This window comes from Papaver somniferum, unplaced genomic scaffold (assembly GCF_003573695.1).
Source record: "Papaver somniferum cultivar HN1 unplaced genomic scaffold, ASM357369v1 unplaced-scaffold_137, whole genome shotgun sequence".
In the NCBI taxonomy this organism is placed as follows: Eukaryota; Viridiplantae; Streptophyta; class Magnoliopsida; order Ranunculales; family Papaveraceae; genus Papaver; species Papaver somniferum.
The window spans coordinates 20,856,625-20,864,452 of NW_020622934.1; the positions used below are offsets into that span (position 1 = coordinate 20,856,625).

The window sequence follows — 7,828 nt, forward strand, 5'->3', positions numbered from 1 at the left end:
TAGTATATTTGGATGGGATTTTGAACTAAACCGTATTTTTCCCTTTATTGGAGGCAGTTCAATGGGCACAGAAAAGAAGATTGGTGAAAATTTGTTTTATTCGTGATGCTAAAGTAGTGATGTGATTGAGTCTCTGAACTCAAATTCTAACAAGTTATACTGGTACAATAAAACAGTCATAAATGAAGGTAAGACTTTCTAGTTTTCAATTTGCACAATTTAATTTCTTAAAAAGAAATCACATTTTTCTAGAAATTCAACTGAAACATCAAGACACCGAAAACCGGTTTAACAAAATGAAAAACGCCGTTGCCGGGGATCAAACCCGGATCACCCGCGTGACAGGCGGGAATACTTACCACTATACTACAACGACTTGATGTGTTCTTAAGACCTAAGTTATTAATAAACTATTTTAACTCATCTAATAGCTCTGATCAGCATAGCAAGTCAAAAAATTGCAACCACTAAATCTTACCATGTAACAATTCGATGAAGACATTGAGTTTTGCACAGCAAAATCATAATTCCATACGCGTTTCGAATTCAGAAAATGGGTCATTTGTCCAAATATTTTTAAATCACGGTTCAAATGGACGAGTAAAAAATAATTTGGGTGTCATGGTCAGAAAAAAAATAGTAAGGATGAAACTAGTTTCATCCTAGCTTAAATTTAAAAAATAGCAAGGATGAAACTGGATACATCTTGTGTAAATTAAAAATAAGAAAAAATATTTGAAAATGGGCACGATGAAACTGGTTACATCCTACCTATTTTTACATTTTTGTCCATTTAAACAGTATCAAAATCTAACTGTCCATTTCACCCACGAATTGTTGATTTTGGTCTTTTTAATCAATTTTGTGTTTCGAATTTAGTTGAGCTGTAAACGTCTATCGAATTCTCAACAGAGTCAACAAGGTTATCTGATGTCAAGAGGATGATTCCGTATACAAATGAGGTCCTCTAATCTTTTTGTAGTAGATGCAACACGGTTACCTTCTTGATAACAAATTGTCCCAGCATAAGAACTTCAAGGATCTTTCTCCAATCCCAAGTTCCCAACACATCTGCAAGAAAAATAGTGGTAATCAACATAAAATCAACAAGTTGCTCAATTCTCATTCCTATAATGATTGGTCGACCGAAGGGAGACCTCTATATGGTCACTTCAGTGTAATTTGTCAGTCACAATAAATGTACAAAAAAATCAAAATTAGTTATTTGATTTTTCAAATGTCATGAAATTGATGATCATCTTGAGATAATCATCCAAATTAATTAGAAATTTTCATTAAACACAACCAAATGGACAGATTATCAGTTCAAACTTCTTGAAATAATCCACTAAATCGATCAGAATCGATCAATTTCTCCAACAACAGAACAAAAAAAAAATTCGTCAGTTTTATAAATTCGATTGAATTAACCTTTTCATACTTTAATTTGATTCAAAAACACCCAATAAACTACCAAGAGAATCAGATGAAAGTAGTAGCTTGAAATCAATGGAAATTACAGTAGCAGGAAAAAATTTCTACATTTCTGCAGTAGTAGAGAATGGGCGAAGAAGATGACGGGTAAACAGGTCGGATCCGCGTTATAAGTTCCTGGAAAAGAAAAAAAATACTGTGATGAAAAAGAACATTAAGTTATAACTTGATTGATTCAAAATCAAATGAAAAAAAAAACAATAAAATTCAAAAGTTCTAGCAAGAAGTAAAAACTTGATTGATTCTTCATCAACCTGTCAAAGATAATAACTAATTACTCCTTCCGTTTCTAAAAAATAGGCTTGTTTGGTTTCAGAAAAATTAAGAAAACTAATTATTGGAGCCACTTCTCCATGTTTTTTCTTAATCTATTCTTTGGTCCCCACTTATTTGTTATTAGAGAAAGAGGAGAGAAGTGGTCTCCTTTTTGTTTTAGGAGAGAAAATTGAGAGAGAAGTGGTCCCTCTATGAGTATAGTATTAAAATTATAACATTTGACTTTCCACATATGGAAACAAGCCTATTTTTTTCAAAAAATGGGTTAAATGGACAGAAACCCATCAAACCTGATTGTGATGGACTGGTAAACAATTGTGTTGGGTGAAATGGACAAGAGACACGTCATTTTAAATCAGACAATTATATCCTTATCAGTCTTCACCTTCCTCCAAAAACAAAAAGAGATTTCACAACTTCTCTTTTCAAAAACATTGATTTTCTTTTCCGCCATAGACATCATCTTCCTACACCATCTCCACCACCAAAAAACCCCAACATCCCCATCGACAACATGATTTTCCTCCACCACCATCAACGATTTCACTAATACCATCTCCACCACCATCGCCGAAATCATCTTCTTCCGCCACCATCGTAGACAACACCACCCATCTCCACCACCATTACCATCGACATCATCATGTATCTGTAACACTATCATCGACACAAGTGCTAATGTCACCAACATCCACTGTAAATTATCTAAATGCCCTAATTTAATTGAAAAATTCAAATTCATAAACCAAAATAATTAGGTTTTTGCGTCAAATAAATTTCAGGAGATGAAAAATAAAGAACATACTCAAATTGGTAAGTTCCCATATCATAATTTTCTATATGAGTACATTTGATTTCAGATTGGTTTCATTTTAGTAAAAAAATTGATGCACCTATGTACATATTTTTTTAGACCTGTTTATAAATGTGAAATGTGTATGTAAATTGTAATGCTTTGTTTTTATTTTTGATACATTTGGATATATACTAGTTTGTTGAATTTGTTTAAATCCTTGTATTACATCTGATGTAATTGAGCACATCCTTGTTTACATTTTTGTTGAATATTTTCCTTTTGAGTCTACATCCTGATTAGACCTGATGAAACCGATTTCATCTTGCATATTCTAAAAAAAAAAAAATTGGGCTGGGTGAAACCGGTTTCATCATGTGTTGCCACTAGATGAAATCTTGGTACATCATGTGTTATTGTTACATACTCTCATGACAAGCTATCTAATTTAGTATCGTTAAACCTAAAATATATTATTGGCATGATGCTTTAGCAATTTTAATTTAATGTGATTAACTCATTTCTCAATTCTGAATTTTGTTAAATCTGCTATAAAAGCTAATGTAGTTTATGTTGGTGTGCTCTATGATATTTTTTTCATGGTTTTATCATGTGTTTCCATTGAATGAAATTGGTTCCATCTTGTGATTACATTGGATGAAACTGGTTTCATCATGTGTTGTCATTATATGAGCCTAGTTTCATTCAGGTTTCATCATGTTTTGACATTTGTTAGTGTACTTTTTTTTGTTTATAAAATACAAGCCAAGAAAATACTTGATTTTGCAGTCCTAACTCTGGAATGTATGTTCTCTACTTCAATGGATGATGAGTAACGGTTACGCCTTTGAAGACGAAGAAATTCTATGGAAGAAAATGAGCACAAAACAAGTAGACCTCGTATTGAAATACTCAACATTGAAATTAGTTGTTGGAAGTTGAACGAAAACTAAGACGGTTGTTTCATTATATTATTTAGTATTAGATTGATAGAAAAAAGCTATTTATGTAGTTTAAGTTTAAGTTTTTTGTTTGTAAAACTCTATGCCATTGATGAAACTAGATTCGTCTATGAAAAAAATTAACTTAAATTAGCTTACATTGTTATCTATTGAAAATCTTGTAAGAATATGTCGGATGAAACCAGATACATCCTGATGAAAAAAAACGTTTTTGTCAAAATATGCAGGATGAAAGTGGTATCATCGTTACGAAAATGTATTTTCATTAGATTGTGCAGGATGAATCTGTTTTTTTCTTCTCAGAATATGCATAATGAAACCAGTTTTATCCTGCCCAAAATATGTAGGATGAAACTAGTTTCATCTATGTTTATTCCGTGATGTACTCAGACTAATTCAAGTGTTAGCATTGAAAATGAACAACATCTAAAATTGATTAAACCAAAAAAAAAAGCATCATCATTTGTACTTACAATAATTAAAAGTACTGCCTTACTAAGGGACTCGATTTCCACTTCCAAGTGACTTGTTTGTTGCTTCAAATAAATTCTTGAGTCTTTAACTGTTTGATCTTAGCTAGTACAAACTTCCCTTGATCTTCCTTAGCTTGCTCATATTTATATTTTCCTCTATCTCAATTTCTGTAGCTCTAGAGACTAAAAACAAAAGTTGAAATTCTATATAATTAGTAAAATTTGTGTACTCGACATTACGTTCTTCGGCAACAGCTAGGCCATATTTAATTGTACATTACGAAATTCAATATAAAATTTCGACAAATGAACACAAATTCTATTGTATATGCCTTTGAGACATTCTACCAAACAGTTTCTATGCAAGTCGAAACTCGTCAATTAATCATTTTTCTTTAATGTATATAACACCTCATATACAATCAAATCAACCAACATAGAAAGCCAACACATCTGGCCTAAAATTCAGCCCAAGCTTTAACAATTAGAAAATGACATTCTTGGTTATTGGGTTATTGTCATCTCTGGTAATTGTCATCTTAGGGGAATCTGTATTCTGGTTTGGACGAAAGATTTAAATGACACCCACAGTGACAATTTATATGGACTCGAAACTGTTGGATCAATATTAAGCAAAAAGTGAAAGTAAATTCTCTTGTCTGTCTGTTTGGTATCGAATTCTCAATTGATAACTGTCTAATTCAAATCACTAATGAACACAAATTGTATTACGTTTTAATCTGTGAACAGGTAGAGACCACCTTGGCCGTGAAAATAAATGTTTCAGAGGTGATTGATACTACTGTCCAAAGAGAAGCACATTTAACTGGTGCAGGCATAGTCGTAATTCTTCGTAAAATGGAACCAGTTAATAAGGGGGGCCTGATTCATGAGAAGAGGGTCGTGGTGGCAATTAATGGAACTTTATATGAGAAATATAACAATAAAGAAGATATCTCAAAAAAGTAGTCACCGAGCTAGTTGGTCAATTAGTAGTTGTAAAACAGTTCCAGGATGCCTCCGGAGTTGGAGCTACTTTATTGGCTCATACTAATTCGAGAATTTAACTTATAACCTCTCTATCCTTAAATGGTATTCCTATGATTCATGGATGAACAAGTAATAACAGATGTTGGAGGTAACGAACCGAAGGGAAAAAAAGGTTTGTCGGTAGGAAGGGTATTTTAGTACATGGGATACAAAAATCAGTTATAAAAAATGGGTGAAATATCCACTTTCGATATTAGAAAACTATTTTAGATATCTTTGGATATTTAAACAGTATCAAATCCTATAAATCTATTTCACCCAGGAATTATTGATTTTGGTCTTTTTAACTAATTTTGTGTATTTTTTTGACATATCCATAAAAAGAAACCTTCCTATTTTTTAGAAACGGAGGGAGTATTTGACCATAAAGAAGAATAAAATACCTTTCACGCAAGAGCTCAAATACAGAAAAACAAACTTCTTTTCCATCGGGCACTAAAACGTGAAGTAAATCAGATCTGATCATTCTTCCCATAACCCATGACTCAAAATCCAATCAAAGTGTCGATCAATCGAAGTAGAAGACGACGTCATTGAATAAAAACACTGATTTTTGTGTGGTAGGAAGTTCAAATACGGAAGAAGTTAAAAAACAAGTTTATTATACAGGGGCGGCATGGGTTATTAGAGGGGCGGCATTCTAATAGGATAAAAAGGGTCATTACAAGATCATTCAAGGTGTCCCTTATCAAAAAACTGGAAATGACAAATTAACCCTCATTATTGATAACCTAATTTAGTGATGATAATCAATTTCACTTATATTAACTCAAAATCAAAACAAAATCAGATTTTTAGAGTTAAAAAAAAAGTTCAGAGGAGAAGAAAAAGAAAACTTTTGTGATATTTGTGAAACCTTAAAATCAGATTTTTAGAGTTAAAACCCCAAAATGAGTGATTCCAGTGACCCGATATACTTCTAAAATAGTTCCCATTAGATTTTTCTCGCTCAAAATTATCTGAAAGACGTAACAAAATCAAAACTTTTAAATTTTCAGAAGAACTTACGGTTGCAATTAGCTCGTGACCAACCGTAACTGGTTAAATTTTGGAAAGATCCAATCGTAAAACCAGTTATGGTTGGTAATTAAATTTGGACAACAACCGTAACTAAATTACGGTTGGTAACTAATGAATCGAGACCAACCGTAACTACCCTACGGTTGGTGTGTCAACTTAACTTTTGAACCGTAAATCATTATTTGATAAATTCTTAAGACACAAGATTATTTACGGTTGGTATGGTTGTTTGAGTAACAAACCGTAACTCAATTACGGTTGATAAATATGATGCAAATACAAACCGTAACTGAACATATTTCTCAAAACTAAGAACTTACGGTTGGTATTTGGGTTAAAACCAACCGTAACATCAACCCAATCTACAGTTACGGTTCGTATTTGAGTTATTACCAACGGTAACTCACATGCAACCAGAAATTTCAATTTCAATTTTCATACAAAACCCTAATTTTTGATACAAAATTAACTTAAATCCAACATGATAAATTAAACCCTAACTGGGTTTTTCCAAACATTTTTCAAACCGCCGATTAATCGAAGACGATGAAATTTTCAGTTTTAATGGAGATTACGGTTGATGGAGAAGAGAAGATAATAAAAAAAAACTGATTTGATTTTTTCTGATTCATTAGGTTTAAAAAAAAATTGATTTGATTTTGATTGATTTAAGGTGAAAAGAGTAATCTAGTCAATTTACATCCCCTAACCTACTAAATGAACATTACTATTACAATGCCGCTCCTCTAATAAACCATGTGTCCCTATAAATAAGCTTGTTTATAAACGGTCGTTATCCTTTCACCAAAAGAAAAAAAGAAAAGAAAAATACAGTAAATAAATATACGACCATCTAACGGGCCTCATAAATGATACGGTGGCACAACGATGTATTTACGTTCCTAAAGGCCTAAACTTATTGGATGCTAGCGATGCTTAAAAATAAAAAATAATACCTCCATTTTAGAAAAAGTGATACTTTCACTTTTTTATTTTTACCTAAAAATAGATCAAATTGAAAATATCACTTTTCCTAAAACAGAGGGAGTACCCATTATTACCACTCATGCATGTAAGAGCAGCGACACACGGAGTCATGAGTTTACATTTACTAAAACCTTTTTTTAACACTTTTTAGAAATTAATAACATCTAATTTCTAATTCCCAATTTTGTAAAATGCTAATACTAAACTTAGGAGTATTCTTCTTTTAAACAGTACCGCCTCATAGACCTCCTCCATAAAATTGAAAAAGGAACGCGCTATGAAACGAAATTTCAAAGCGGAAGTATGTAAGAAATCATTTAGGAACATTTTCAATCGTTACTAGATGATATAAACGCCACGAAGTAAATGTAAATTTAATCGGATCAAAATTGAACGTTTTTGGTCGACCCTCCACTGATGCAGCAGTAATATAGTTTAATAGGCGGAAGAAGAATTGAATAGCCTTGCCTCATACTAATAGCAAATACACCAAATATGGCAGCACACGCTTCAAGAGAAACTGCGTTTCTTGGGAGAACTGAACATAACACAAGTAACATCCAGAATATTCCAATTACAAGGTTATCCGGCTTCCATTAGTCAAACAAGAATTATACGAAATTCACATACATCAGTATCAACAACTCAAAAAATTCAACAAAACCTAAACCCTAATTAGGGTTATCCTAAAAATTGATTAATTCAAGGCCAACTGAGAAAGCATGCTTTGGTCTTAGAAAAATGGATACCTATGACCGCTCAGAAAAAACTAT

General features: G+C 32.3%; 1 non-coding gene across 1 annotated transcript; it reads right to left on the bottom strand.

Moving 5' to 3' along the window:
* Positions 1–304: 304 nt before the first annotated feature.
* TRNAD-GUC lies at positions 305–376 on the bottom strand. Its single transcript has one exon. It is a non-coding gene; the product is annotated as a tRNA-Asp (tRNA).
* Positions 377–7,828: the final 7,452 nt, after the last annotated feature.